This window comes from Urocampus carinirostris, chromosome 2, assembly GCF_059441175.1.
Source record: "Urocampus carinirostris isolate Australia breed hairy pipefish chromosome 2, RoL_Ucar_1.0, whole genome shotgun sequence".
NCBI classification, from domain to species: domain Eukaryota; kingdom Metazoa; phylum Chordata; class Actinopteri; order Syngnathiformes; family Syngnathidae; genus Urocampus; species Urocampus carinirostris.
The window spans coordinates 43,144,339-43,154,352 of record NC_142350.1 but is presented as its reverse complement, the minus strand read 5'-3'; the positions used below and the strand labels follow the sequence as shown (position 1 = coordinate 43,154,352).

The 10,014-nt window shown below is 40.8% G+C and overlaps 1 long non-coding RNA gene across 2 annotated transcripts; it reads right to left on the bottom strand.

Annotated features, from left to right (window-relative positions):
- Window positions 1-1,811: 1,811 nt before the first annotated feature.
- LOC148371955 (uncharacterized) lies at window positions 1,812-10,014 on the bottom strand. 2 transcript variants are annotated; one of them, XR_015849505.1, is made up of 3 exons: window positions 9,845-10,014; window positions 3,699-4,032; window positions 1,812-3,218 (listed from the first exon to the last, which is right to left on the bottom strand). It is a non-coding gene; the product is annotated as an uncharacterized LOC148371955 (long non-coding RNA). The 2 variants fall into 2 exon arrangements; XR_015849504.1 differs by having other exon boundaries at window positions 1,812-4,032.

The window sequence follows — 10,014 nt, the reverse complement described above, 5'->3', positions numbered from 1 at the left end:
TCTTAAAATGCATAATAAACGTAGTTTGTACGGCAAAACCGTACAGGTTGACAGGTATGAGGTAGTATCGATCAATACCGAACCGATACTTTTTTCCCCCCTGGTAATTGTTGTCATGGAGAGGGACCCTTCGACCCGAGTGGTTAAGGGATACAGCCACCCCTCTTCCACCCAATGACTTAATCATTGAATAATTGAACCCTGCCCCATTGTGTCTGTTTTTAGTTACAATAAAAGAACCAACTAAAAACGTTTCAGTTTTTTTATTACATACATTGCAAACGTTAACAGTATCAAAAAATAAACAGAAATATTTCTATTACAGGCTGTATTACAAAAGCCAAGAGAGTCAATGAATGAATGAATGAATGAAAACTTAATATCGAACATTAGAAAATAAAAACAGGACAAAAACAATGACAAAATCAACGACAAAAATAATGGATAGTAAGAAGCAGACGCTTCTTTTCCCTACCCCTTCATCTTCCTTATTATTTACATTTCACAGAAAGCGCCTCTGTTGTGTCTAAATATAACAAAACCTCACGGATATACGTATTACATAGGTCAGATCTCAATAATTATAACAATAGTCACATTTGCTGTATACAAATCATCGTAGTACCCATCTATTAACGTTATAATGCTACTAGTCACTAAATATCATTGTGATTCCAATGTTAATAACAACAATAGCAATAATAACAGTTATGACATAATAATAGTAACAATAACACAAGGTTAATCATAGTTGTAAACCATCCATTTGCTACGCAATATTTCCAATCTCTAGTATCACTCATACCCCATTTTCTTCTTCTCTGTATTCTGCCAGTAATGTTTTTTTTGTATTTAAATTTGAACACGTGAATAGTTGGACATTGTTTGATCTCGTCTCGTAAATTGTTCCAAATTTTGACTCCACACACAGACACACACACACTTTTCCCAGTGGTTTTCACATTGGGATTTTGAATTTATTACAGCCCCTTAAGTAATACCTTGCCTCTTTCCGAGTGAGTCAAACTAAAAAAGCAGCAACCTAATGAAAATAAAAATACTGTATGACAATGTAAACTAGAAAGGTAAGAAAGCTTCCATTGCACAACACTTTGAAAATAAATTCAAGAATGTAAATTTAAACACAGTTATGAACGAGACGAGTTCCTAACAATTTTCCTTTGAGTGCCATATACTAAACAAAGGAAGGATTTGATTAGTATACACTTGACTGCGTCGATGAGTTACATGAAATAAAGTGCAGGAATTACAGTAAATGCCTGACTATGGAGCGCACCTGATAAGCCGCACCCACTACATTTTAGGAGGAAAACCGATTTTGTACTTAGACAAGCCGCACCTGTATATAAGCCGCATGCGCCCAGATTAAAAGACCGGACTTTAAGTCCCGCGATTGAAACTGAATTTTGGTTTGAAAGTCCTTCTTTAAAGTACACAGTCCAAAAATCACAGCCGGCAAAATGAATGGAAAATGATACCGGTACTTAAGGTTTGATGCAGACCTGCAGAGTCCGAGTCCCGTTGAAAGTAATCCAAGAAAAAAAAGTGTATATTTCCAAAGGTAAGGGTGGGAGAAATATATGTCCACTATTGTCCGCCGTGTCCACAAACACTCACCTTTAACGGTCCCCACTTCCCGTCAACCCGCGTTTGTTACGCCCCTTCTTTTTAATTGGCCTGTGCAAGACATATCAGAATAAGTGTCCAAAATAAATTCTAAAAAATAAACAGTTGCAAATACATATTATACATGGTTATACATATTTACAAAGAAAGACGATACACCGAGAGAGTTTTCAAAGCTTTAATAATAATAATATAACTTTCATCCCAAACGGTGCATGGCTGTGCTCCGAATGGCTGCAGATACCATACAATCTGTGAGAGGCAAGCCTAGGATGCAGCCATAAAGAAGAGTCTTCTGCGCCCACCCGGAGGAGGGAACCGGAGCTCCACTGTGAGGGTCCCGGCAGCAACGGCCTGGCTCTTCGGGTGGTTGTGGAAGGTAGAAACAAGAAGGGAGAGGACCCATCTGAGCATCCCGGGCAGAGGACTGGAGGATGCTGCTTGGGAGAGTGGGAAGAAATCCCACTTGAGAAGACAAGAGCTGTGCCCCTGAACAATAGTATTGCCCTGTACACATTGTTTTTTGTTATTTTTTCCAACAAATCCCATTTCCATAATGATCTATATTGTTAGAATGTGATATGATGAAATTGTGAATGTGTTTAATTGCTGTTAAAAGTGTCAATAAAAGTTGTTCAAACCCATCATGACAAAGTCTAAATGTGAAAGCCACAAATGATGCAATGTGTATTGTACAATGTGGTAATCCGTTAATGCTAATAAGGTTTCAAAATAATCTCTTATTGGTTCTGTTGCCGGAGTGACAGGTTTTTGTTTAGTAGCAGTCACATGTTTACATTTATAGTTGCAGCCCATTCCTCTCTTTTTAATGAGTTTTTTGTAAATCTGCCACAGTACAAAATCACTTCACCACACACAAATGGCTTTGTCTTTTTCTCTTGTTGGAAAAAAAAGGCCACACCGTCCTACACTTCCTGTTTCCTTCTGTCATATTTAGCTTCTGATAAGGATGTGCATCCAGATGCGAGATCTGGCAGGCAGAATGCAGCAGCAGGCCAGGTAGAGGTACTAAAAGTAGGACTGTCAGTCATGCAAACAGGCATAAGCTTAGACAGTGGCCGAGGGCACTCGGTGAGTGAGAGGAGCGTTATTTACATAAAGAAGCCCCACTTTCAGGAAATTGGTGGGGGGGTGAAGTACCTGAGAACAATATTATCGATCCGATCCAAGTATGTCTTAAGTATCGATAATATTGATATTTAGAGTTTTGGGGTAAATATTTTACATGGGTGGATTCTATGGACTTTCTTGAATGTTACCACATCATATTAGCGGGGAATGGTGTAGAAGAGTGAGTAGAAGTTTATATCGCTTTTGGGTGTCCTTAACCAGCTCGGTGGCCTTGGAGGTAGGGCGCCCGCTCCAAGACTGGAAGGTAGCTGGTTCGAGCTTCAGTCAAATACTTACAACATTGCTATTCATTGCCTCCTTGCTTGGTGCTCAGCATTAGGGGTTGGAATTTGGGGCTTTGGTCACCTAATGACTCCCACCGAGATGACACATCAGTTGGGTTGAGCGAGGGGGCTGGGCATCTCCTCCTCTGTATCAATCTCCCAGAAGAGTAGGAGAAATATGGCTCCAGTGAATATATGGGTTTTGCACCTAAAACTAACAGTCAACTGAAAAATATTCCATTGCACAAAGTTATGGAAATTAAGTCAAGAGAAAATAAGTAAACTGTACAATGTAAAAATTGTATCAGTACAAAAATAAAGATCTTTATGTAATATCCTTTTTTTGCAAATAAAATACTCTTTCTACATAACTGTTTTAAAATCAAGTCAAGTGCATCTAAGAATGATACTGTACATGATCGTGATATTTCACTTAAAACTGTACCAGTAAACGTGACAGCTGAAAAATCTTCCACTGAACAAAGTTATGGAATTAAGTAAAGTGTAAATAAATGTTTTGCATTATACTGTTTACTTAACAGTACAAAAAGCACAGAACTTTTCTGCAATAAAATAGTTCTGAAAATATATTTCTACTGCATAACTCTAAGAATGAGGTCAGGCTTTAATAGTCACCAAGGCAGTGAGTGGAAGATGAGAGAGGCAGTTGCAGTTCCCGAGGAAGATTGCAGAGACATCATTGCGGCCAGACATGGTGCTGTGGTCGGTAGCCAGCAAGCGGTTCTCCTGATGGAGCTCGCTGTCCTTTGAGACGAGGAGAATAGAAGCGGCATACAAGAGGAAAAGGAGAAGGCACGTAGCCCTGACAGCCGAGTGCGGGGAGGCAGGCTAGAAAGGGACTGTGTGCCCAGTTGAGGTGGGGTGCAGGGGTTTTGTGGGCTTGTCAATCTCTCTCCTGCTCAGAGATCTGGGATGAACAGGAGCTGGGCACCGGAGAGCAACAAAGGAGCTGGCAGAGGACACAGACAAAGGCAGATTTTGGTTGTGGCTGCGGAAGAAGGATAAGACCTGGGGGCCTTTAAGCAACACCTAGGGCAGGGGTCGGGAACGTATGGCTCTTTTCATGACTACATTTGGCTCAAAGATAAAATGGACCTTCCGCAATAATTACTACAATGTTACATACAAGGCCATCTCTGGCACGCGCAAAACCAACTCTTTGTCATGCAGTTATTTGGTCACGTGTATATGTAGGGCACATTCTCAAACACAGTTTACAGTCCGGGTGTCACACCACCATACCCCGTTTTGCCATAAGTCGCTAAGAAACCCTTTAAGTGGAATCCCATTAAACTATGTATGTTCACTGTTGATATACTTTATGATGAAAACCCACAGAACAAGCTTAAACAACCAAATATGCCAGCAAACCACAAAGAGCAATTTAACCTGGTGAGCGATAGTGGTGGGCGGATCTCTGCACACAGCGCAAGGCACCCCTTTTGCTCTCTCACTCAGCGCAGTCTGTGCCAAAGATATCCAACCATACCCTTTTGATTGCAGTATTTTATGACATTTTTTACAAAAGAACTTTGCTCGCACCTTATTTTGAAATGGTTATTTAAGGACAAAAACAACTTAAATAACTGAGGGAGATAATTTTATGCAGTATGTTAATATTGGTATGAGATACAGGCTGTGGGATTTTATTACTTATAGCTTTGATGAAAACAAACATAACGGAGTGAAATAAAATGTGCTTTTGTCCGGTGAGCAGGTTTAGCGGTTTTGTTGAATTTTGTCTTCAAAAACATGGTGCGGCTCTCTCAAATTTAGAAAAAATAAAGTTTGCTTTTATGGCTATTTGGCCAAAAAGTTTCCCTACACCTGACCGAGGGCATTACAGTACTGAATTTCCAGTCATTACTGGGAGATGTCCTGGGGTTGAAGGAGCGAATCATCAACCAAGGGTTGTCCCAAGTATATGACCTAGTCAGGGTTCACCAACATTCCAAAGGTTCCCGAGGAGGTGCGTCAGGCAGTAATGCCTCGAGGGAACTCAACCAATCCTGTATTTCCAATTAAAGTAAATAAAGTACGACTGATAAAAAATGTTCCAGTTTTATGCCCAATGTCTGTTTGAGTGTCTACTAAAACAACACTACTAAAGAAATACTACAAACCTAATTATAAAATATATTGCTTGAAAATAGGGACCTAATAAACTAAACTATACTTACGACCATAAGGTGCACAATAGATCTCAGATTATGCAGCGCGCCCTGGCTGTCATGTAGAGAGCTGACCCAATTTAGTACGGTGGAATCAGGGTTAAACGCCCGCCTCGAGATTAGGAGGTCACAGGTTCGAGCCTTGGACGAGTCATACCAAAGACTTGTGAGATCAAATATCCAACTAAATGCGACGTCTATGCCATCTCCTGTGACTTGTGGGTCTTCTCCGCCGTGTAAACGCAACAAGTTTCCCACAAGCAGAAGACACGTGACGTCACACACGTCCATAGTTTGTGGAAGTACTTATGGAAAAAAAAGTAAACTTTTTAAAAGAGATGGAGCAAAAACTGATCTGGTCAGAAACAGGATTATCGATTTGTTTGATATGGATTACCTGTAAAAAATGTGAGTATCAAATTCTGTTTTGCACCAGCTCCTTTTTTTTATGGTGTTTTATCCGTGTTTTACTTAGTAACCAATACTTAAATAAACCAAAACAATTGACAGTTTTGCTTCCGTTGTGTTTTCAAATACCGTATTTATATGCTTGTGTGTCTTGTTGTATCGTGGCCGGAGCAGATGGCACCCGCGCCCTAACGTGCATTGAGTCATGTGTAGTGCTAAATACAGAAATAGAACCACCTACAGAGATTGCGCCTTTTAACACAGTGCGCCCTAAGGTCGTAAAAAAAACTGTAAATTGCTTTTGCTTTGACAGGAAAAACAACTGGAAATATTACCAAAATACTAGAAAAATACAACTAGTTATACCACAAAAATTCAATTACATCAATACAAATATACTTTAAAAATGTGTAATAGAGAAATACTGCAAAAAAAACAAATACAGTGACGCTACAAAAATAGTACAGACGTACAGCAAAAATAATGCTACCAGGATACTATACAAGTCTGACTAAAGCACAATTGTCATACTAAAAAAAGAATTCTACAGAAAGATTACAAAAATACTACTAAAGAAATATTCCAAAAGTCCAACAACAAAAATCTGACTCCAGAAATTCTACAAAAATACAACTGCGCTAAAACCCCAAAACTAAATGTTAAATTAAGTGCTTAAAACAGGGACCTGTTACAGTGGAACCTCGGTTCTCCACCATAATCCGTTCCAGAACCCTGTTCGAAAAGCGATTTGTTCGAACACAAAAATCATTTTTCCCATTACAAATAATGCAAATCGTTTTAATCCGTTCCAACACCCTGAATGTTTACCTTTGTTTACCTTTAAGACACAAATAACATAAATGTAACCCAGGCTAATCATACGTTCGCGTTAGCGTAATCTTCCGTACGAAAGATTACGCTAACATGAACGTGTAAAAATAAAAGAAGGATAAAGAAAAGAATTGTGAATAGGATTTTTTACCCTTGTGGTGGTCAGCAGAAGGCGCAGATGGACGGTGAGAGGGATGGAGGAGGAAGGAAAATTATTGTTTGAAAAGAGAGTCCCCTTCCATAAAAACTTCAGGGAGCTCTTCTGTCTGAGGGTTGCTCACACGTTCGAATCTCTTTGCTACGGATGACTGGCTGCAGGGTGTTCTTTTCTCTTAAAATATCTATCCAATGACACTTGCTTCTGCCTTTTTTTTTAGCACTTTTCGGAAGTGGTTCATGACAGTGTCATTAAAGTCATGATGACTCTGGTGGCTGCAGCTTCATCGGAGTGGTGAAATTCTGTAACTCGCCCATTTACTACACATTTGTTTAATCTCGGACGTCCCCTAGTGTATTGGAGGTGCAATTGCACCTGAGAAAATTAAAAGGAGTAAAAAAATGTGATGCGAAACATCCACCCCGGCATTCGAACTCCGATTTTTTGACCGAACAGCGAAGCAAGAATTTCTCGAAATTTTTGGTTGGACGCCGATTCGTTCGAACTGAGAGGCGTTCGAAAACCGAGGTTCAACTGTATATAATTTTCCTTTATTTAGGAGCGTTTCAAAACCATTTTGATGAAACTGCAGGTCATTGTTTGACTTGATGCTGCTTTTTCCTCTTCTGCTTCTCAGCCTTGTCATGCTTGCCTGATTACATTTGTTGGCAAGAAGGATCTCTGTTCTTTCACATTATAAAAGTTAGGCAATGTTTTGCTCATTCCACTCAGACAAAAAGTAAAAAATGACAAAGAACTGGAGTTCAGTCTTTTTAGAACAGCAGTGACGATTCACATTTATGAATAAACATGTATATATTTAAAAGTGTGTTTTCTATTTTTGTTTATAAAAGAAAAATTTAATGAAATGTATTTTGAAAAGCTCAGAATGTAAGCAAAGTAATAAATTTGTGCACTTGTTGGCTTGATTGGTGGCGTGTCAGGACGCAGCATCTTATAGCGCTTCTCAAAGTGCACGTTTTCCTATTTTGTGAAGTATTTTAAATGTTTGTATCATGTCACCCAATGATTTACACTTGAGATGTACAGTGGAACCTCGGTTCTCGACCATAATCCGTTCCAGAACCCTGTTCGAAAATCGTTTTTCCCATTAAAAGTAATGTAAAATCATTTTAATCCGTTCCAACACCCTGAATGCTTACCATGAACGTAAACACGAAGCTAACCCAGGCTAATCGTACGTTCCCGTTAGCGTAATCTTCCGTACGAAAGATTACGCTAACACGAACGTGTACAACTAAAAAAAATCAGGTCGTTTACACATCATTTAGCACCCGGGTCTCCACAAAAAGTGGTGAGCGGTTAAAGGATAAAGAAAATAATTATGAACAGGATTTCTTACCTTTGAGGTCTGCAGAAGCCATGCTCTATTCCCTCGAAAGAAGGGAAACTCGCACACCTTCTTCATATTTTGCTATTATTTCTTTCTTAAATGCAATAGTTGTACGCACTACCCTTCTTTTTTCACCTGTAGCAACTTTGTTGCTTGCACCGACCTTCTTCGGAGGCATAATTAGGGGCTAAAACGCTCCGTTCACCGATATCTAAAGCGAAAGCAAAAAGAAGTGCGCGCGCACGTCATAACAGTTCTTCATGAGGGGTGGGGGCAATCTACACCCGTACGCCGCTCAGCATCGCACCCTAATGTACCGGCGTTCAAACTCACGATTTTTTGAACGAAAAGCGAAGCAAGAACTTCTCAAAATTTTGGGTCGAGAACCGATTTGTTCGAACTGAGAGGCGTTCGAAAACCGAGGTTCCACTGTACTCACATTGATCTGATAAGCATTGATGATCAGCAAGAAATAAACATTTCCAGCAAATTGCACCCCCGAATAAAACATTCCGGAGGGGATCGCGACAACACCGGTTTCCACATGGATTGTTGTCGGGTCTGAGAAGCGCAAGAGGTGAAGACGCAAGAGGAAGCAGAAGCGGGGCTGCAGACAAAAGCCTTGTCTTCTTTTCTTAGTATTTTCATATTTACTTTTTCAAACACTCATTTCACCGTTTGAAAAGACCGGAAGGAGCGCCATGTTTGAGAAAGCCAATGCTCTGAACAAAAGCTTCTCTGATTGGTTATCAGCGAACCTATCGACCAATGGTAGGAGTCGATCTATTTGTTGTGTGTTATAGATCTAATGCGCTGCGCTTCTTTTTGCCGATTTTTCTCGCGATCTCTAACTGCTAACTTGGGGTGATGAAACAGTCACGTATCATACGTCACCCCCCCAAAATATTTTCTCATCGAATTTAGACGATTTACGGGAATGACCTTTGGGGTTCAAAAACAGCGGAAATCCGCGGATCCGCGGAAAATTCTGATCCCTAATTATAAAAGAAATTTGTCAACAACCGCAAATTCCCAACGCTTCGGTGCATCTACGCTACACAGATGGGACAGGAATAGCAACTCCGGGAAGACCAGATGAGGTGGGAATTGCATTTTCATGCATGACGGCTGGTGTAAAAACAGTACTGTCCTAGACAAGTACTGTTTTCCTGACCTAGAGGTCGTGTTTGTGAGGTGCACTCATTTTTTCCTGCCGAGAGTTAACAGCTGTGATCATCACTGCCGAGTACATACCACCGGACGCTTGCACAAAATACACTCTTCCTCTACTCGTGAACGTCATGAACGACCAACAGCGTGCCTATCCAATATACAGTAGTCGGAGACTTTAACAAGGCAAACATAAAAATTGTGCTGCCTAAATTTTACCAAAATGTGAATTGTGCAAGGAGAGGGGAGAATACTCTGGATTTTACTCCAATTCAGAACATGCCTACAGAGCGATACCCCTCCCCCACTTCGAACAGTCTGATCATCTCTCCCTGTTTCTACCCCCCGCATACACCCCACTCAGCCAGCAATCTCCACCACAGAGACTATCAATTACCACCTGGCCTGAAGATGCCCTTCCCGGACTAGAAGACTGCTCTGACCAAACGTAATGGTACATTTTCCACCATGAGGACCTGGGGACATTCACGTATATAAAAGTCTGTCTTACAACAAGCACTGCAATGAATCAGTCCCAGTGGTAAAAAACATTCAAATATTCCCGACTGAAAAACCACGGATGACTGGCAAGGTTTGTGCACTCATTTGTGCCAGAGACGGAGCCGTCAGATCCGGCAAAAGAGAGTTATGCATCAGGGCTCAGGCTGACCTGAGGAAAGGCATGATGGTTGCATAAGCAGACTCCAGGAGGAGGATCGAAGGGCAGCTGACAAGCCCCAAGCAGCGGTGGCAGGGAATCCAGGCGATTACAAACTCTAAAGGCTCTGCTGTGTCAGCCAGGGACTCAAATGCGGCATTAGGGAGGAGCTAGAAAATGTT